Genomic DNA, 22411 nt, shown 5'->3' on the forward strand with positions numbered 1-22411 from the left:
ACTCTCTCTGCCTTGTCAGTAAGTGCTGGTCATCCAATAGCTGAGAAGAATCAAAGTAGAGTGGGACATCCAGTTGCAGAGGGAGGAGAGAAGGAGAGGAGATGTCCTAGGAGGACAGAGAAATTTGAGCCATGAAAGGGGGTCTGAAGAGCCAGATCAATAATAATATGCACAGGGTATGGTGGCGCATGCCTTTAGCCTTTAATCCCAGCACTCGGGAGGCAGAGGCAGGCGGATTTCTGAATTATAGGCCAGCCTGGTCTACAGAGTGAGTTCCAGGATAGCCAGGGCTAGACAGAGAAACCCTGTCTTGAAAAACCAAAAAAATAAAAATAATAATAATAATATGCAAGTAGCATGGAGGTAGTCAGATTAGCATATAAGGTAAGGATAGATCACTTAATTGATCAGCTATTGAGTTGCAGTTTTAAATAAATCTTGATTTCCCTGTGCAGGTATTGGGGACTAACACAAGGTAAAGAAAAACTAACACAAGATTAACTCACTTTTCATATTTATATTAAAATTAATTCATAATCATATACAACATACAAAAATAAACACACACACACATATTGACCAAGCCAACTCATTTAGTCAATGGGTTCTCCGGGTGAAAAAGTATAACGTAAAAACAAAATTCTAGGCCTTTAGGCCCAGGCTTGAGAATGTGACCTTTGTGACTCAATGCTCCAAGGTATGCTAATCATAAAACAGATAGCGACATTCCTCCACCCACCCGCTTCCTGGGTTCAAGGAGTGTTCTTTCAAAGAAAGTCACCCTGACCCACCCTGACCATTGCTAGAACCTGCTATGCAAAGGTGCTATTGTTAGAGGCTCCTAGAAAACTGTCTTGACTTTCCACTTCCTTGTGACTCTCAACTTGTATTTTTGGTATTTTCCAACTACACCCTCCCACCTCCTTGAGTTGTGGTTTCTTCCTTTAAATACCCCCTTACCCAGCTACTCGGGGCGCCTTGGTCCTCTACCCCTGGGTGTCCCAAGAGCACTCTTGAATAAAAGTCCTCTTGCAGTTTGCAGCAAGACCGTTTCTCGTGAGTGATTTGGGGTGTCACCTCTCCTGAGTCAGAATGTGGGGGAGTCCTCACATTGTGGGTCTTTCACAGGGAGGGTGGGAGGATTAAAAAACAAATTAGACTACACTGTAGCATGACCTCAGCCTGTTCTGAGACTAAAGCAGGTTTTGTTTTTCCCCAGTCTGTCCTTCTACCATTTCAAGTACATGCAAATAAGGTCAGGTCTAGGTTAAGAAACAAATGAGGCAATAAACACAAATAGTCAAGGAACAAACAGGTAATAAAGCCCTGTTTCAACTGATTCTAAGGGTTATTAGGATGACCAAGATATCTGGGCCTACTTCCATGTCCTAGCCAAAAGTCAAATTCTTGCCTGAACCCTATGTCTTTGTTCTAGCCCAAAGTCAGATTCCTGCCTAAGATTCCTGGCCCACTCTCAGACTCCTGGGTCAAACCTACTTCCTTGTCCTGGCCCAATGTCATATTCCTGCCAAGTTTCTAGAAGTGGCCCCAAAAGCGCTCCATATATATGATAAACCTGTGTGTATGTGTGTGTGCATGTGTGTGTGTGTGTGCAAGTGTGTGTGTGTGTGTGTGTGTGTGTGCGCGCGCGCACGCGTGCGTATGTGTTTACATGTGTCTGCAGGAAATGACTGGAACTGGAATTGGAGCAAAACCATATTCTAGAGATGAAATCTGAATTCCTTATAGCAACATTCAGTGCTCTTAACTTCTCAGCTATCTCTCTCACCAGTTCTTTAATTTTTTTTGTTTGGTTGGTTTTTGGTTTTTGTTTGTTTGTTTGTTTTTTGAGACAGGGTTTCTCTGTGTAGCCTTGGCAGTCCTGGAACTCACTTTGTAGACCAGACTGGACTCGAACTCAGAAGTCCACCTGCCTCTGCATCCCAAATGCTAGGATTAAAGGCATGTGCCACCATGCCCAGCCAGTGCTTTAATTAAAAAAATTTTTTTTACCTTTTAATTATAATGTATGACCTCACTTACCCCTTTTGTTCCTATCTGCATCACGCCTGAAATTGTTTCCAGTCAGTTTTTTCCTACTTAAGTATAAGTGAATAAATATGCTCAAATATATGAATAAAGTATTGTACCAGGGAAATGTTAGTGATCCCCCTAAACACAGACAGGAGTTAATCTGATGCAACTCACAGTAGGGCCTTTAATCTATTTGAGCTAGCTCGGACTCCCCTAGCCATCATGCAGGACAGTACTGGTGGAGAGGAAAGCCCTGAATTTCTATCTGAGCAAGGCTTTATAGTAAGCAGAAAACAGGGAATACATGTGCAGGCATCTAACTAGAAAGCTACTGTGGCCTTTAACATAATTGGATAGTGCTGGGAGTCATAACATAAACTTAATGTCTGTACTCCTCTGCATTGGTAGTCATTAGCCAGGGAGTGGGCTTATATCCTGGAGGTACAGGATTGTTGGGCAAATAACCTGGAGACACGGGTCTTGTTGGGGGTATAACCTGAAGATCCTGGTCTTGTTGTGGATATAACCTGGACACTGGAACTGTTTGGGTTTTGATGGGGAGCAACTTGAAAACTAATGCTGGGTACCAGCCTGTTAGTTTACCTGAGTTAGGTAAGGGTCTCTACAAACTTAGGTCAGGGTCTCTAAAATCATGTCTGAACTTAAAAGATTTGGCATCTTATCACAGGCTGAGTCCATTTGTGTTGTTTGTGCGCATATGGTTTCAAAACTGAACACATTGCATTGGTTGCTTTGACCACCATAGTGGGGAGCTCATCTTTTCCTGGGGCTAATTGTCCCACTTGGCAGGAGAGTTCTACTCTTTCATGAGCAACAGGATGGGATGTTGGGGGCACAAGGGTCCTTGCAAACACAGGTCACTAGGGAAACCAGGAATGTTAAACACGAAGGGTCCTCTTCTCTATGATGGAGATAAAATGCCTCCATTTAATGCAAAAGATGGAAGGTGGCTTTTATTAATGGCCTGGTGACTTCCTTGCCATCTTGGAGGCAGCTCACCTACCCTTTGCTATAGAGGTAGACCTAACTGACCCAAACTACCCAGAATGATGGTTCCAGACTCTTGCTTCCACAGACTCTTAGCTATCCTTAGTGAAGATGTCACAGTATTTTATGGTTAGCTGTCCTCTACCCTCTTATCCAGAGGCCAAATTAAATTCTACAGAACCTGTTCCCTTGGTCACATGTTCTTAGTAAAAGAGTTTCTTTGTAGTCATAGCTTCTGATTTATTATATACCTAGAAGTAGAATGATCAGACTGATCGTTGCCTTTAAATCTTTCCCAAATTGTACTGTGCTCTAAATATGCTGGCAGAGAATCCCCTGGTATTAGATTCCCCCAGTCTGATCTAGGTTGACAAAGTCAGTCTGTACTGGGTTTCCATTTTCATCTCTACCATGGTGGTTTGCTTTCTTATCTGATAGCTTCAGGGATCCCCTCAACAGAATTTGGACCCTCAAGTGACCTAGAATGCCTTGAAGAGGAAACATTACCAGGAATAGGAAACTTGGAGTAGAAAATACCTCAAAATCACTCACACACACACACACACACACACACACACAGACACACACACAGGAGCGCGCGTGCACGCAAAGAAAGAAAAACAAAGGAATGTAGATAAAGGAAGGACTGGAAAACAGGAACAATACAATAACTCTGAAGTCATTTCAAGTGCCATACAATCATTTTCAAAATGAACCAGTGCCATACAATCATTTTCAAAATGAATATTGCAAAGCATCATAGCATGTGCTATCAATTCCAGCACTTTAGAGGCAAATTCACATCCAGGAATTTGAGGTCACGATGCTCTACATAGTCACTTCCATAACATAACCCATCCAAATAGACTTATTTTTTTTTCCAAAAAAGCTTGGATATGGTCGCCCTGTCAAGAACTAGGGAACACCAACTAAAGTGATGCTTTTTTTTTTTTTCTCGGCCAATATTGCAGGCTCCTCTGAACTAAGTGTGAGAAGCAACCCTGAGTAAAAGAAGAGAAACTTTTTATATTCGGACTGAAGGCTAAGGTACATAGTAAATGATTACTAAACTGGGATGGATTTGCAGTTAGTAATCTAATTAAATATCTGTCAGTTCTAAAAACATACCATGAACACTGGAAACAATTTAAACTCTGTAAATCTCAAGATTATAGAGGAAAAACAAGTCAAAAAAAATTGACCTTCAATTTGGAAAGTGATTAGAGAAAACACCATTGTTAACAAACAGATCATAAGCCTAGTCTTTTACTTTACATATCAACTCAGTCATTCACTCCAAGTTTCCCTTTGATTATCTTAAGAATCAGTATCCCCTGATCCAAGGCCCTTAATTCTCAGGAGACACAAACCTCACATGTGTGCCCTTCCCCCAGTCTTGAGCAGGCTAAACAGACCTTGTGTGCACCACAATGGTTTTACCCCTGGAACTACGTCTACAGGAGCAGACTGCCCACTGAGCTTGCTTTGCAACAGGATCCAGCTAAAACAAAGGATGGGTCTGTGGGCTCTACTTATTTCCAGCCCCCCTTTCAGGTTTGTCCATGACCGCTGCAATGCTACACATTTTCTTTTAACATTGCAAAAGCATTCAGAGATCTGCTTGCTTCTGTTAAATACAGATTCTAAAGTACCTGGGTGGGACCTAGTCCTGAAATTACCATTTCTACCACACTTTGACATAGCCTTGTTCTGCCCCTGGTTGATCCTGAACTCAGGAATTCCCCTGCCTTTGTAAGCATAAACAAACACACAAACAAACAAAAAGCCTAGCTAGTTAATCCCAGCACTCGCGAGGCCGAGGCAGGTGGATTTCTGAGTTCGAGGTCAGCCTGGTCTACAAAGTGAGTTCCAGAACAGCCAGGGCTACACAGAGAAACCCTGTCTCGGAAAACAAACAAACAAACAAACAAACAAACAAAAGCCTAGCTAGGTGATATTGCCAGTGGTCACTACTTCCCAATCTGTTTATCTCCTATCTCTTTCCTTAGTATCTTTCTGACAAGTTGACTTGCAGCATACCTGCTTATGTTCCTTTAGATTTGTGAAGCTCCTTATATTTAATATTGCATCCTTATTTTTTGAGAAACTATAATTTTTTTGAAGCCAAGGTTTTAGAGGTTTTTTTTTTTTCCCATAGCTTTAAGGACTGTCCTGAAGGTCCCAGTTGCGGAGACCTTAGCCACACATTTGTCTCCTGGACTTGTGCTGTCTCTGATTATCATGGAGTCATTAATATTAACAGAGAGAACATTCCTTAAAAGAAGAACGTAAAAATAATAAAATAAAATAAATAACAATAATAATAATAATTTCAAAGAAGCCTTATGCCCCTTGCAGCCATTGCCAATACTGGAGGCCCACATCTACTGGCCCTGTACCAGGGGCAGGAACTAAGTCATTTTGTCCTCACCAAGGCCATTCAGGGCCTGGCACACGGTCCTACAATGGAACATGAAAATCTTATTTGTTGAATACTGCTGCAAGACCCTGACCCTCGGTCAGTGGTATTTACTTGGAGATGCCCCGAAGTTAGACACTGAGTAACAGATTGATGCAAAAGCAAGCAATTTGTTTTTTGGCCCATAGGGTCGAACTTCAATTAGTCCCTCAAGACTAGTTACTAGGTTGATTTTTTTACACAATGACAGAAAGTACCAATGTTCTTAGACAAAATATCACAAGATTGTTTTCTAGGCCCCATACTAATATCCTCCTCTGAATCCGCTGGAGATGGAACCTCAGAGTTTAAACAACCCCAAGCATCACTGTCGTCCATGCTCCCGCTACTATGACCCATTAAACGCTGCTTGAATTGCCCATTTGCTCTTCTAGCTCAAACCCCAGAAGTCCGTATTCCTCCAAGTGAAAGCATGGTCTGTCCTATCTGCAATATCCTAGTTTGTGGTACCAGTTTCCATCTCAGTTATTCTGTTATTTATGTGAAGAGGAACCATAAACGTGGAAATTCTTTTTTTTTTTAATTTTTATTAGGTATTTTCCTCATTTACATTTCCAATGTGGAAATTCTTAAAATAGAAAACATTGAATTGAGGTTGGGTTATATTTCAGAGGTACAGTCCATAATTATTTTTTTTTAATTTTTATTGGGTATTTTCCTCATTTACATTTCCAATGTGGAAATTCTTAAAATAGAAAACATTGAATTGAGGTTGGGTTATATTTCAGAGGTACAGTCCATAATTATTTTTTATTAGGTATTTTCCTCATTTACATTTCCAATGCTATCCCAAAAGTCCCCCATACTATCCCCACAACTCCCCTACCCACCCACTCCCACTTTTTGGCCCTGGCTTTCCTCTGTACTGGGGCATATAAAGTTTGCATGTCCAATGGGCCTCTTTTTCCAGTGATGGCCGACTAGGCCATCTTTTGATACATATGCAGCTAGAGTCAAGAGCTCAGGGGTACTGGTTAGTTCATAATGTTGTTCCACCTATAGGGTTGCAGATCCCTTTAGCTCCTTGGGTACTTTCTCTAGCTCCTCCATTGGGGGCCCTGTGATCCATCCAATAGCTGACTGTGAGCATCCACGTCTGTGTTTGCGAGGCCTGGGCATAGTCTCACATGAGACAGCTATATCAGGGTTCTTTCAGCAAAATCTTGCTAGTGTAAGCAATGGTGTCAGTGTTTGGACACTGATTATGTGATGGATCCCTGGATATGGCAGTCTCTAGATGGTCCATCCTTTTGTCTCAGCTCCAAACTTTGTCTCTGTAACTCCTTCCATGGGTGTTTTGTTCCCAATTCTAAGAAGGGGCAAAGTGTCCACACTTTGGTCTTTGTTCTTCATGACTTTCATGTGTTTTGCAAATTGAATCTTATATCTTGGGTATTCTAAGTTTCTGGGCTAATATCCACTTATCAGTGATTGGGTTACCTCACTCAGGATGATGCCCTCCAGGTCCAACCATTTGCCTAGGAATTTTATAAATTCATTCTTTTTAATAGCTGAGTAGTACTCTATTGTGTAAATGTACCACATTTTTTTATCCATTCCTTTGTTGAGTGGTATCTGGGTTCTTTCCAGCTTCTAGCTATTATAAATAAGACTGCAATGAACATAGTGGAGCATGTGTCTTTCTTACCAGTTGGAACATCTTCTGGACATATGCCCAGGAGAGGTATTACGGGATCCTCCGGTAGTACTATGGCCAATTTTCTGAGGAACCACCAGACTGATTTCCAGAGTGGTTGTACAAGCTTGCAATCCCACCAACAATGGAGGAGTGTTCCTCTTTCTCCACATCCTCGCCAGCATCTGCTGTCACCTAAATTTTTGATCTTAGCCATTCTGACTGGTGTGAGATGGAATCTCAGGGTTGTTTTGATTTGCATTTCCCTGATGATTAAGGATGTTGAACATTTTTTCAGGTGTTTCTCAGCCATTCAGGTATTCCTCAGGTGAGAATTCTTTGTTTAGCTCTGAGCCTCATTTTTTAATGGGGTTATTTGATATTCTGGAGTCTACCTTCTTGAGTTCTTTATATATGTTGGCTATTAGTCCCCTACCTGATTTAGGATAGGTAAAGATCCTTTCCCAATCTTTTGGTGGCCTATTTGTCTTATTGACAGTGTCTTTTGCCTTACAGAAGCTTTACAGTTTCATGAGGTCCCATTTGTCAATTCTGGATCTCACAGCACAAGCCATTGCTGTTCTATTCAGGAATTTATCCCCTGTGCCCATATCTTCGAGGCTTTTCCCCACTTTCTCCTCTATAAGTTTCAGTGTCTTTGGTTTTATGTGGAGCTCCTTGATCCACTTAGATTTGTCCTTTGTACAAGGAGATAGGAATGGATCGATTCGCATTCTTCTACATGATAACCACCAATTGTGCCAGCACCATTTGTTGAAAATGCTGTCTTTTTTTCACTGGATGGTTTTAGCTCCCTTGTCGAAGATCAAGTGACCATAGGTGTGTGGGTTCATTTCTGGATCTTCAATTCTATTCCATTGGTCTACTTGTCTGTCTCTATACCAGTACCATGCAGTTTTGATCACAATTGCTCTGTAGTAAAGCTTTAGGTCAGGCATGGTGATTCCACCAGAGGTTCTTTTATCCTTGAGAAGAGTTTTTGCTATCCTAGGTTTTTTGTTATTCCAGATGAATTTGCAGATTGCTCTTTCTAATTCGTTGAAGAGTTGAGTTGGAATTTTGATGGGGATTGCATTGAATCTATAGATTGCTTTTGGCAAGATAGCCATTTTTACAATATAGATCCTGCTAATCCATGAGCATGGGAGATCTTTCCATCTTCTGAGATCTTCTTTAATTTTTTTCTTCACAGACTTGAAGTTCTTATCATACAGATCTTTCACTTCCTTAGTTAGAGTCACGCCAAGGTATTTTATAATATTTGTGACTATTGAGAAGGGTGTTGTTCCCCTAATTTCTTTCTTATCCTGTTTATTCTTTGTGTAGAGAAAGGCCATTGACTTGTTTGAGTTAATTTTATATCCAGCTACTTCACTGAAGCTGTTTATCAGGTTTAGGAGTTCTTTGGTGGAATTTTTAGGGTCACTTATATATACTATCATATCATCTGCAAAAAGTGTTACTTTGACTTTTTTTCCAATTTGTATCCCCTTGATGTCCTTTTGTTGTCAAATTGCTCTGGCTAGGACTTCAAGTACAATGTTGAATAGGTAGGGAGAAAGTGGGCAGCCTTGTCTAGTCCCTGATTTTAATGGGATTGCTTCCAGCTTCTCACCATTTACTTTGATGTTGGCTACTGGTTTGCAGTAGCTTGATTTTATCATGTTTAGGTATGGGCCTTGAATTCCTGATCTTTCCAAGACTTTTATCATGAATGGGTGTTGGATTTTGACAAATGTTTTCTCCACATCTAATGAGATGATCATTTGGTTTTTGTCTTTGAGTTTGTTTATATAATGGATTACGCTGATGGATTTCTGAAGTTTAAACCATCCCTGCATCCCTGGAATAAAACCTACTTGGTCAGGATGGATGATTTTTTTTGCGGTTTTTTTTTTTTTTTTTTTTTTTTTTTGGTTTTTTTGAGACAAGGTTTCTCCGTATAGCCCTGGCTGTCCTGGAACTCACTTTGTAGACCAGGCTGGCCTCGAACTCAGAAATCCACCTGCCTCTGCCTCCCAAGTGAAGGGATTAAAGGCGTGTGCCACTACGCCGGGCTTGGACGATGGTTTTAATGTGTTCTTGGATTCGGTTAGTGAGAATTTTATTGCATCGATATTCTTTTTTTTTTTTTTTAACAAAAAGGATAAATTTATTTTAAAAATTCCAGGTGATGTCCCAATGTCAGTGAGTGGTTCCGTATCTTGTTCCTTCCATGACTACATTCAGTTACAGTTGTTCAGTAAAGCACAAGGCATGTGAATGCCCCAATGGTCAGAAAGCACTAAATTACCTCTGGCATGCAACACTGGTTAAGGAATGGTTACTACACAGTCTTTACTTCTCTTCAGTTAAGCAGAATCACACATTCCATGGGCATTCCCGCTAACTGAGGCTTAGACCCACAAGATCATGGTACCAGAGCAGACTGAAAACAGTTCCCTTTCTTCAACAACTTCAAGAGATCCTGGCCACCAACACATCACCTCCCTGCCATCTTGAAAATACAAAATATTACTTTTGATGAAAACTTTTATATCCTATTTAGAAAAATTCTTAAGTTGATACTTAAAAGAATTCTTATTTTTAATAATTTCCCACAACTATCTGATAGACTGATAGACCTTAAGCTTAATTATACAAGGTTTTCTTTTAAGATAATCATTTTCAAGGGGAAAATATTATCTTACTTGTATTTTAAAAATCTGCTTTATATAAAAATGTAGAAATGTCACACTGCCAAATATCCCTTTGATCCACTCTTACTGTAGCATTTTTACTTCTTGGGTGGAACTATGTAGGTGACACAAAGCCTTCTTCCTCTTCAGCAGGAGTGACTGGCTGGACATGGACAGCTTTATGGTTCAGCGCAGCTGTTAGGGATCTTGGTATTCTACCCCCTTCTTGCTGTGAAGGGCATTGCAGTGCTGCAGTGGCCAACTGTTGGCATCTGTCACATCTCAGTCATCTGGATCACTGCAGCACCCATGACTGGCTTAGTGGGATGGGAGTGATAAAGAATCCATCTCAGATAATCCCTTCGATCTGTTTATATCACATTGTGAATTTATACAAACTCCACTTCCAGCTGTAAAACAGTGCTATGTGATACACTTCTATACTGCTACAGAATACCTTCCCTGTAAATGCACTGGAACTTTTCTTGAGTGTTTTCTAGGCATTATTCCAAAAGGTAATGACCACATATTTGAAAACCCCAAATATAAAGTCAGTTTTCTTAATTTTCTGAAATTAGTTATTTGAGTTAAAAAGAATTCTGTAGGAATACTCACCCATCTCATCTAACTTTCAAAACAGTTAAAACAAAATTTTTAAAAATCAAACACCCACATTTGCTATTATGACAAGAATCTCTCAATTCCCAAACTACTGAAAGATCACGAGTCAGCGGATCTACGAAATCACACAAGACGAAGCAGAAAAGACGACAATTTACACACACATCCGGTTCTCTTTGCTTCGAATCATGCAGAGATTTAAATTAACTATTTTACTTCTAAGAAACTAAAATGTTTCTTAATCTGTAATTATAAATACTCAAGACACTCAAACTATTTGTGGCCAGTTGTTTATGCTTTTGAGATTAGACTGAATGTTTAACACTAGATTATGTATAAAATATTATTTCTGTTATTTGTCCATCTTCTATTGATGTGCCATTGTTATTGCCAGGGGAACTGAAAAATAGGAAAACAGTCTTGCTTGCAGCAGGGGTCTCATGCACTACTTTCTTCAGTCCTTTTGTGCCATAGTGAGAATCTGGGCCCTTGAGTGTTGCGCATGCTGTGTAGCAGACATTGAGCAGGATCTCTATAGGTTCTTTGAACATGACCCTGAATGTGTTAGCAGTCCTATCACAACTAAATCCAGTATCATTCTGTCCCAAGGTTTGTTTTTTCTCATATTCAATGATCTGTATATTCACTTGATAATCTGTGGGCCCGTGAATAGATCCATACAAACCAAATCCAACTACAGAGATTCTTCTGTTAACTGTGAACCTGATGCGATCGCTTGTCCCACTGTAACCCCAGCGGCTCTCTACTTGCTGGAATCCGTTGATGCAGCACTCCTTTCCTCTGAGGCAGCATCGTGGCCGATCAATGTACTCTACTCGGGGTTTAGGATTGACAGTAAAATGAAGAAAGAGGTTTACCACTTCACGGTCTGACAAAATTCCAGATTGAGCAGGACCTGCTGCAAACTCCTCAATTGTCATCAGTGGGAAGCGGATTAAGGAAAGTGCTTTTCCTAGAACTTTCTGTTTGTTTCCAAATGTCACAGCCAGTTGTTGTCTCTGACACTCTGCTTCTGCCCAACGTACAATAGCTCCAAAAAGTCGACTTTCTCGGATACTCAGTGTGTCTCTTTCTAGAACTGCACAGAGTGTATCTATGTCAATATCAGTAAACCCCTCCGCACTGATTGCATCCACTGTGCTCTTGTCTATGGTGTCCAGACAAAGACTAGCCAGCTGGGGCTCATCAAACAACCGCGCCTGAATAAGCAACATAAAGGCATTATCTGCCCTAAGATGTTTGGTGAGAAATTCTACGCAATGTGCTTCCAAGGCAGGGACTGCATATTTCTTAGCAGTATAAAGAGTGGTCATAACGGTTTCTGGACCAATTTGAACTTCGTCTGAATACAAAAATCTCAGCAGCGCCAGGAAGGCGGCGGGCTCCACGTCCGGCAGCTCGATCTCGGCCGACGTCGTGGCCATGCCGCCGTTGAACATGGCGTCGAAGACCGCAATGCCAGCCGCCAGCACGAAGCGGTGGTCCGGGATGCGCTGCGGGCCCCCGGCGGCCGCCGCACCTCGGCCCTTGCCCAGCACGAAACGCACATCGCTCAGCAGCTCGGAGTTGAAGAAGAAGGCGAAGCGCTCCTTGAGCGACGCCTTGGTGGCCTGCCAGTTGTACAGTAGCTCGAGCTGCAGGAGCAGCAGCGGCCAGAGAGCAGACGCGGCTGACCCGAGCGAGGCCATCCTCCTGCTGCGCGGCTCCGCTCAAGCTGCGAGCACCCGGCGTGCTGCCGCCATGGTCGAGCCGCCCCGCATCGATATTCATAAGGGAAATTGCTCTGAAGTTCTCTATCTTTGTTGGATCTTTCTGTGGTTTAGGTATCAGAGTAATTGTGGCTTCATAAAATGAGTTGGGTAGAGTATCTTCTTCTATTTTGTGGAATAGTTTGTGCAGAACTGGAATTAGATATTCTTTGAAGGTCTGATAGAACTCTGCACTAAACCCATCTGGTCCTAGCCTTTTTTTGGTTGGGAGACTATTAATGACTGCTTCTATTTCTTTAGGGGATATGGGACTGTTTAGATCGTTAACTTGATCCTGATTTAGCTTTGGTACCTGGTATCTGTCTAGAAATTTGTCCATTTCGTATAGGTTTTCCAGTTTTGTTGAGTATAGCCTTTTTTAGAAGGATCTGATGGTGTTTTGGATTTCTTCAGGATCTGTTGTTATGTCTCCCTTTTCATTTCTGATTTGTTAATTAGGATGCTGTCCCTGTGCCCTCTAGTGAGTCTGGCTAGGGGTTTATCTATCTTGTTGATTTTCTCAAAGAACCAGCTCCTCATTTGGTTGATTATTTGAATAGTTCTTCTTGTTTCCACTTGGTTGATTTCTCTGGAGTTTGATTATTTCCTGCTGTCTACTCCTCTTGGGTGAATTTGCTTCCTTTTTTTCTAGAGCTTTTAGGTGTGTTGTCAAGCTGCTAGTGTGTGCTCTCTCTAGTTTCTTTTTGGAGGCACTCAGAGCTATGAGTTTCCCTCTTAGAAATGCTTTCATTGTGTCCCATAAGTTTGGGTATGTTGTGTCTTCATTTTCATTAAACTCTAAAAAGTCTTTAATTTCTTTCTTTTTTTTTTCCTTTTTTTTTTTAATTAGGTATTTTCCTCATTTACATTTCCAATGCTATACCAAAAGTCCCCCATACCCACCCACCCCCACTCCCCTACCCACCCACTCCCCCTTTTTGGCCCTGGCGTTTCCCTGTACTGGGGCATATAAAGTTTGCAAGTCCAATGGGCCTCTCTTTCCAGTGATGGCCGACTAGGCCATCTTTCGATACATATGCAGCTAGAGTCAAGATCTCAGGGGTACTGGTTAGTTCATAATGTTGTTCCACCTATAGGGTTGCAGATCCTTTTAGCTCCTTGGGAATTTTCTCTAGCTCCTCCACTGGGGGCCCTGTGATTCATTAATTTCTTTCTTTATTCCTTCCTTGACCAAGGTATCATTGAGAAGAGTGTTGTTCATTTTCCACGTGAATGTTGGCTTTCCATTATTTATGTTGTTATTGAAGATCAGCCTTAGTCCATGGTGATCTGATAGGATGCATGGGAAGATTTCAATTTTTTGTATCTATTGAGGCCTGTTTTCTGACCAATTATATGGTCAATTTTGGAGAAGGTACCATGAGGTGCCGAGAAGAAGGTATATCATTGTGTTTTAGGATAAAATGTTCTGTAGGTATCTGTTAAGCCCATTTGTTTCATCACTTCTGTTAATTTCACTGTGTTCCTGTTTAGTTTCTGTTTCCAAGATCTGCCCATTGATGAAAGTGGTGTGTTGAAGTCTCCCAGTATTATATTGTGAGGTGCAATATGTGCTTTGAGCTTTACTAAAGTTTCTTTAATGAATATGGATGCCCTTGCATTTGGAACATAGATATTCAGAATTGAGAGTTCCTCTTGGAAGATTTTACCTTTGATACGTATGAAGTGTCCCTCCTTGTCTTTTTTGATAATTTTGGGTTGGAAGTCGATTTTAATCGAGATTAGAATGGCTAGTCGATTTTATTCGATATTAGAATGGCTACTCCAGCTTGTTTCTTTAGACCATTTGCTTGGAAAATTGTTTTCCGGTCTTTCACTCTGAGGTAGTGTCTGTCTTTTTCCCTGAGATGGGTTTCCTGTAAGCAGCAGAATGTTGGGTCCTGTTTGTGTAGCCAGTCTGTTAGTCTATGTCTTTTTATTGGGGAATTGAGTCCATTGATATTGAGAGATATTAAGGAAAAGTAATTGTTGCTTCCCATTATTTTTGTTGTTAGAGTTGGCATTCTATTCTTGTGGCTGTCTTCTTTTTGGTTTGTTGAGGGATTACTTTCTTGCTTTTTCTAGGGCGTAGTTTCCGTCCTTGTATTTGTTTTTTTCCATTATTATCCTTTGAAGGGCTGGATTCGTGGAAAGATAATGTGTGAATTTGGTTTTGTCGTGGAATGCTTTCTTTTCTCCATCTATGGTAATTGAGAGTTTGGCTGGGTATAGTAGCCTGGGCTGGCATTTGTGTTCTTTTAGGGTCTGTATAACATCTGTCCAGGATCTTCTGGCTTTCATATTCTCTGGTGAAAAGTCTGGTGTAATTCTGATAGGCCTGCCTTTATATGCTACTTGACCTTTTTCCCTTACTGCTTTTAATATTCTATCTTTATTTAGTGCATTTGTTGTTCTGATTACTATGTGTCAGGAGGAATTTCTTTTCTGGTCCAGTCTATTTGGAGTTCTGTAGGCTTCTTGTATGTTCATGGGCATCTCTTTCTTGAGGTTTGGGAAGTTTTCTTCTATAATTTTGTTGAAGATATTTGCTGGCCCTTTAAGTTGAAAATTTTCATTCTCATCTACTCCTATTATCCGTAGGCTTGGTCTTCTCATTGTGTCCTGGATTTCTTTTTTTTTTTTTTTTTTTTTTTTTTTTTTTTTTTTTTCCATTTTTTATTAGGTATTTCGCTCATTTACATTTGCAATGCTATACCAAAAGTCCCCCATAGCCACCCACCCCTTCTCCCCTACCCACCCACTCCCCTTTTATGGCCCTGGCGTTCCCCTGTACTGGGGCATATAAAGTTTGCGTGTCCAATGGGCCTCTCTTTCCAGTGATGGCCGACTAGGCCATCTTTTGATGCATATGCAGCTAGAGTCAAGAGCTCCGGGGTACTGGTTAGTTCATAATGTTGTTCCACCTATAGGGTTGCAGATCCCTTTAGCTTCTTTGGTACTTTCTCTAGCTCCTTCATTGGGGGCCATGTGATCCATCCAATAGCCGACTGTGAGCATCCACTTCTATGTTTGCTAGGCCCAGGCATACTCTGACAAGAGACAGCTATATCAGGGTCCTTTCAGCATAATCTTGCTAGTGTATGCAATGGTGTCCGCATTTGGAAGCTGATTATGGGATGGATCCCCGGATATGGTAGTGTCTACATGGTCCATCCTTTTATCTCAACTCCAAACTTTGTCTCTGTAACTCCTTCCAAGGGTGTTTTGCTCCCACTTCTAAGGAGGGGCATAGTGTTCACACTTCAGTCTTCATTTTTCTTGAGTTTCATGTGTTTAGGAAATTGTATCTTATATCTTGGGTATCTTAGGTTTTGGGCTAATATCCACTTATCAGTGAGTACATATTGTGTGAGTTCCTTTGTGAATGTGTTACCTCACTCAGGATGATGCCCTCCAGGTCCATCCATTTGGCCAGGAATTTCATAAATTCATTCTTTTTAATAGCTGAGTAGTACTCCATTGTGTAGATGTACCACATCTTCTGTATCCATTCCTCTGTTGAGGGGCATCTGGGTTCCTTCCAGCTTCTGGCTATTATAAATAAGGCTGCTATGAACATAGTGGAGCATGTGTCCTTCTTACCAGTTGGGGCATCTTCTGGATATATGCCCAGGAGAGGTATTGCTGGATCCTCCGGTAGTACTATATCCAGTTTTCTGAGGAACCGCCAGACTGATCTCCAGAGTGGTTGTACAAGCCTGCAATCCCACCAACAATGGAGGAGTGTTCCTCTTTCTCCACATCCTCGCCAGCATCTGCTGTCACCTGAATTTTTGATCTTAGCCATTCTGACTGGTGTGAGGTGGAATCTCAGGGTTGTTTTGATTTGCATTTCCCTGATGATTAAGGATGTTGAGCATTTTTTCAGGTGCTTCTCTGCCATTCGGTATTCCTCAGGTGAGAATTCTTTGTTCAGTTCTGAGCCCCATTTTTTAATGGGGTGATTTGATTTTCTGAAGTCCACCTTCTTGAGTTCTTTATATATGTTGGATATTAGTCCCCTATCTGATTTAGGATAGGTAAAGATCCTTTCCCAATCTGTTGGTGGTCTTTTTGTCCTATTGACGGTGTCTTTTGCCTTGCAGAAACTTTGGAGTTTCATTAGGTCCCATTTGTCAATTCTCGATCTTACAGAGCAAGCCATTGCTGTTCTGTTCAGGAATCTTTCCCCTGTACCCATATCTTCAAGGCTTTTCCCCACTTTCTCCTCTATAAGTTTCAGTGTCTCTGGTTTTATGTGAAGTTCCTTGATCCACTTAGATTTGACCTTAGTACAAGGAGATAAGTATGGATCGATTCGCATTTTTCTACATGATAACAACCAGTTGTGCCAGCACCAATTGTTGAAAATGCTGTCTTTCTTCCACTGGATGGTTTTAGCTCCCTTGTCGAAGATCAAGTGACCATAGGTGTGTGGGTTCATTTCTGGGTCTTCAATTCTATTCCATTGGTCTACTTGTCTGTCTCTATACCAGTACCATGCAGTTTTTATCACAATTGCCCTGTAGTAAAGCTTTAGGTCAGGCATGGTGATTCCACCAGAGGTTCTTTTATCCTTGAGAAGAGTTTTTGCTATCCTAGGTTTTTTGTTATTCCAGATGAATTTGCAAATTGCTCCTTCTAATTCGTTGAAGAATTGAGTTGGAATTTTGATGGGGATTGCATTGAATCTGTAGATTGCTTTTGGCAAGATAGCCATTTTTACAATGTTGATCCTGCCAATCCATGAGCATGGGAGATCTTTCCATCTTCTGAGATCTTCTTTAATTTCTTTCTTCAGAGACTTGAAATTTTTATCATACAGATCTTTTACTTCCTTAGTTAGAGTCACGCCGAGATATTTTATATTATTTGTGACTATTGAGAACGGTGTTGTTTCCCTAATTTCTTTCTCAGCCTGTTTATTCTTTGTGTAGAGAAAGGCCATTGACTTGTTTGAGTTAATTTTATATCCAGCTACTTCACCAAAGCTGTTTATCAGGTTTAGGAGTTCTCTGGTGGAATTTTTAGGGTCACTTATATATACTATCATATCATCTGCAAAAAGTGATATTTTGACTTCCTCTTTTCCAATTTGTATCCCCTTGATCTCCTTTTGTTGTCGAATTGCTCTGGCTAATACTTCAAGTACTATGTTGAAAAGGTAGGGAGAAAGTGGGCAGCCTTGTCTAGTCCCTGATTTTAGTGGGATTGCTTCCAGCTTCTCTCCATTTACTTTGATGTTGGCTACTGGTTTGCTGTAGATTGCTTTTATTATGTTTAGGTATGGGCCTTGAATTCCTGATCTTTCCAAAACTTTTATCATGAATGGGTGTTGGATCTTGTCAAATGCTTTTTCTGCATCTAACGAGATGATCATGTGGTTTTTGTCTTTGAGTTTGTTTATATAATGGATTACATTGATGGATTTTCGTATATTAAACCATCCCTGCATCCCTGGAATAAAACCTACTTGGTCAGGATGGATGATTTCTTTAATGTGTTCTTGGATTCGGTTAGCGAGAATTTTATTAAGGATTTTTGCATCGATATTCATAAGAGAAATTGGTCTGAAGTTCTCTATCTTTGTTGGATCTTTCTGTGGTTTAGGTATCAGAGTAATAGTGGCTTCATAAAATGAGTTGGGTAGAGTACCTTCTACTTCTATCTTGTGAAATAGTTTGTGCAGAACTGGAATTAGATCTTCTTTGAAGGTCTGATAGAACTCTGCACTAAACCCATCTGGTCCTGGGCTTTTTTTGGTTGGGAGACTATTAATAACTGCTTCTATTTCTTTAGGGGATATGGGACTGTTTAGAAGGTCAACTTGATCCTGATTCAACTTTGGTACCTGGTATCTGTCCAGAAATTTGTCCATTTCATCCAGGTTTTCCAGTTTTGTTGAGTATAAGCTTTTGTAGAAGGATCTGATGGTGTTTTGGATTTCTTCAGGATCTGTTGTTATGTCTCCCTTTTCATTTCTGATTTTGTTGATTAGGATTTTGTCCCTTTGCCCTCTAGTGAGTCTAGCTAAGGGTTTATCTATCTTGTTGATTTTCTCAAAGAACCAACTCCTCGTTTGGTTAATTCTTTGAATAGTTCTTCTTGTTTCCACTTGGTTAATTTCACCCCTGAGTTTGATTATTTCCTGCCGTCTACTCCTCTTGGGTGAATTTGCTTCCTTTTTTTCTAGAGCTTTTAGATGTGTTGTCAAGCTGCTAGTATGTGCTCTCTCCCGTTTCTTCTTGGAGGTACTCAGAGCTATGAGTTTCCCTCTTAGAAATGCTTTCATTGTGTCCCAAAGGTTTGGGTACGTTGTGGCTTCATTTTCATTAAACTCTAAAAAGTCTTTAATTTCTTTCTTTATTCCTTCCTTGACCAAGGTATCATTGAGAAGAGTGTTGTTCAGTTTCCACGTGAATGTTGGCTTTCCATTCTTAATGTTGTTATTGAAGATCAGTCTTAGGCCATGGTGGTCTGATAGGATACATGGGACAATTTCAATATTTTTGTATCTGTTGAGGCTTATTTTGTGACCAATTATATGGTCAATTTTGGAGCAGGTCCCGTGAGGTGCTGAGAAGAAGGTATATCCTTTTGTTTTAGGATTAAATATTCTGTAGATATCTGTCAGGTCCATTTGTTTCATAACTTCTGTTAGTTTCACTGTGTCCCTGTTTAGTTTCTGTTTCCACGATCTGTCCATTGATGAAAGTGGTGTGTTGAGGTCTCCCACTATTATTGTGTGAGGTGCAATGTGTGCTTTGAGCTTTACTAAAGTGTCTTTAATGAATGTGGCTGCCCTTGCATTTGGAGCGTAGATATTCAGAATTGAGAGTTCCTCTTGGAGGATTTTACCTTTGATGAGTATGAAGTGTCCCTCCTTGTCTTTTTTGATAACTTTGGGTTGGAAGTCGATTTTATCCGATATTAGAATGGCTACTCCAGCCTGTTTCTTCAGACCATTTGCTTGGAAAATTGTTTTCCAGCCTTTCACTCTGAGGTAGTGTCTGTCTTTTTCCCTGAGATGGGTTTCCTGTAAGCAGCAGAATGTTGGGTCCTGTTTGTGTAGCCAGTCTGTTAGTCTATGTCTTTTTATTGGGGAATTGAGTCCATTGATATTAAGAGATATTAAGGAAAGGTAATTGTTGCTTCCTGTTATTTTTGTTGTTAAAGTTGGCATTCTGTTCTTGTGGTTGTCTTCTTTTAGGTTTGTTGATGGATTATCTTCTTGTTTTTTCTAGGGCGTGGTTCCCGTCCTTGTATTGTTTTTTTTCTGTTATTATCCTTTGAAGGGCTGGATTCGTGGAGAGATAATGGGTGAATTTAGTTTTGTCGTGGAATACTTTGGTTTCTCCATCTATGGTAATTGAGAGTTTGGCTGGGTATAGTAGCCTGGGCTGGCATTTATGTTCTCTTAGTGTCTGTATAACATCTGACCAGGCTCTTCTGGCTTTCATAGTCTCTGGTGAAAAATCTGGTGTAATTCTGATAGGCTTGCCTTTATATGTTACTTGACCTTTTTCCCTTACTGCTTTTAGTATTCTATCTTTATTTAGTGCATTTGGTGTTCTGATTATTATGTGTCGGGAGGAATTTCTTTTCTGGTCCAGTCTATTTGGAGTTCTGTAGGCTTCTTGTATGTTCATGGGCATCTCTTTCTTTAGATTTGGGAAGTTTTCTTCAATAATTTTGTTGAAGATGTTTGCTGGTCCTTTGAGTTGAAAATCTTCATTCTCATCCACTCCTATTATCCGTAGGTTTGGTCTTCTCATTGTGTCCTGGATTTCCTGGATGTTTTGAGTTAGGATCTTTTTGCATTTTCCATTTTCTTTGATTGTTGTGCCGATGTTCTCTATGGAGTCTTCTGCACCTGAGATTCTCTCTTCCATCTCTTGTATTCTGTTGCTGATGCTGGCATCTATGGTTCCAGATTTCTTTCCTAGGGTTTCTATCTCCAGCGTCGCCTCGTGTCCTGGATTTCCTGGATGTTTTGAGTTAGGATCTTTTTGAATTTTCCATTTTCTTTGATTGTTGTTCCAATGTTCTCTATGGAACCTTCTGCACCTGAGATTCTATCTTCCATCTCTTGTATTCTGTTGCTGATGCTCCTCGCATCAATGGTTCCAGATTTCTTTCCTAGGTTTTCTATCTCCAGCGTTGCCTCACTTTGGGTTTTCTTTATTGTGTCTACTTCCCTTTTTAGGTCTTGGATAGTTTCATTCAATTCCATCACCTGTTTGGTCATGTTTTCCTGCAATTTTTTAAGGGATTTTTGTGCTTCTTCTTTAAGGTCTTCTACCTGTTTAGCAGTGTTCTCCTGTATTTCTTTAAGTGAGTTATTAAAGTCCTACTTTTTTTTTTTTTTTGGTTTTTCGAGACAGGGTTTCTCTGTATAGCCCTGGCTGTCCTGGAACTCACTTTGTAGACCAGGCTGGCCTTGAACTCAGAGATTCACCTGCCTCTGCCTCCTGAGTGCTGGGATTAAAGGCGTGCACCACCACACCCAGCTTAAAGTCCTTCTTGATGTCCTATACCATCATCCTGAAATATGCTTTTAAATCAGGGACTATCTTTTCGGGTGTGTTGGGCTGCCCAGGACTGGGTGGGGTGGGAGTGCTGCGTTCTGATAATGGTGAGTGGTCTTGGTTTCTGTTGGTAAGATTCTTATGTTTGCCTTTCACCATCTGGTACTCTCTGGACTTAGTTGTTATAGTTGTCTCTGGTTAGAGCTTGTTCCTCAGGTGATTATGTTAGCCTTTATCAGCAGACATGGGAGACTAACTCTCTCCTGAGTTTCAGTGTTCAGAGTACTCTCTGCAGGCAAGCTCTCCTCTTGCAGGGAAGGTGCCCAGATATCTGGTGTTCGAACCTGCCTCCTGGCAGAAGTTGTGATCCACTCACCAGAGGTCTTAAGATCCCGTCTTAAGGGTCTTGTGGGTACCTTGCGGGTGTCCGCATACTCTGCGTCCAATGTACCCTGGTGCTGGCGTGGACCGGAAGGGACTTGTGACCCTCATCAGACCAGGTTTACTGCTTCCCTAATTAATGCAGTCTCAGGTCCCATGTGATTGGATTGGAGCAGAAGCTGTGTTCCACTCACCAGAGGTCTTAATATCCTGTGGAGGGTCCTGTGGGTACCTTGTGGTTGTCCACAGACTCTGCGCCCAAGGTACTCCGGTGCTGGCATGGACTGGAAGACAGTCCATAATTATTATAACAGGAAACATGATGGCATATAGGCAGACATGATGCTAGAGACTTAACTGGTAATTCTATATCTAGATTGGGAGGCAGCATGAATAGAGAAGGACCCTGGGCTTAGTTTGAGCATTTGAAACCTGAAGGCCCACCCCCATTCACACACATCCTCTGACATGTTCATATGTGCTTCAACAAAGCCAAACCACTTGATAGTGCCAATCCCTTTGAGCCTATGGGGAGCCATTTTAATTCAAACTATGACAGTCTTATTTTAGAAACGAGTAATTTTTCTTCCTCCTCTTCTCCCATCTATCTTTCTGGTACCATACAAAGACTATGAATGTATTCCTGCATTTTTGTATACTCTTGCTTTTTCACACATTATCTTTAGCCTTTGCACACACTTTTTTTTAATTAGTCAGATTTGATTTATATATCAATAAATTCTCAATTCACAAGATGCCCACACAATAATTTCAGTGCCAACTGATAATTATATGAATTGCCCACCTAGATAAGACAAACTGTCCTGTAGTTATCCATCCCTTATAAGATATTCATAGCTACCTGTGGCTATTTAAAGCCATGTGAAATCTGGATCATCTTTTCCTTCTTCTATCTTCCTTCCTTCTCCTCATCCTCTCTTCTCTCCTCTCCTCCTTCTCTCTTCAACTTTTCAGCTGCACCTTCCCTTCCACTGCCCAATCACTGGCTCTAGCCTTTATTTTACAAGTTAAGGTAGGGAGAAGGTTCACAAGAAGTCACCTGTGTACCTGATTCACTCCTGGTCTGCAAACCCTCCTGGGAAAGTAGAATTAGCATCAAAATACAAGCAACACCAGGGATATCCACAACAGGTTGTCCTCAAGCTCAGAGATTTACTTTTCTCTGCCTTCCAAGTGCTGGGATTAAAGGTGTGTACCACCACCTCTTGGCCAATAATTAATACTTTTTTTTCTCT

General features: G+C 40.9%; 1 pseudogene; it reads right to left on the bottom strand.

Annotated features, from left to right (window-relative positions):
* Positions 1-10609: 10609 nt before the first annotated feature.
* Gm14121 (predicted gene 14121) lies at positions 10610-12226 on the bottom strand (annotated as a pseudogene).

Source organism: Mus musculus, chromosome 2 (assembly GCF_000001635.26).
Source record: "Mus musculus strain C57BL/6J chromosome 2, GRCm38.p6 C57BL/6J".
NCBI classification, from domain to species: Eukaryota; Metazoa; Chordata; class Mammalia; order Rodentia; family Muridae; genus Mus; species Mus musculus.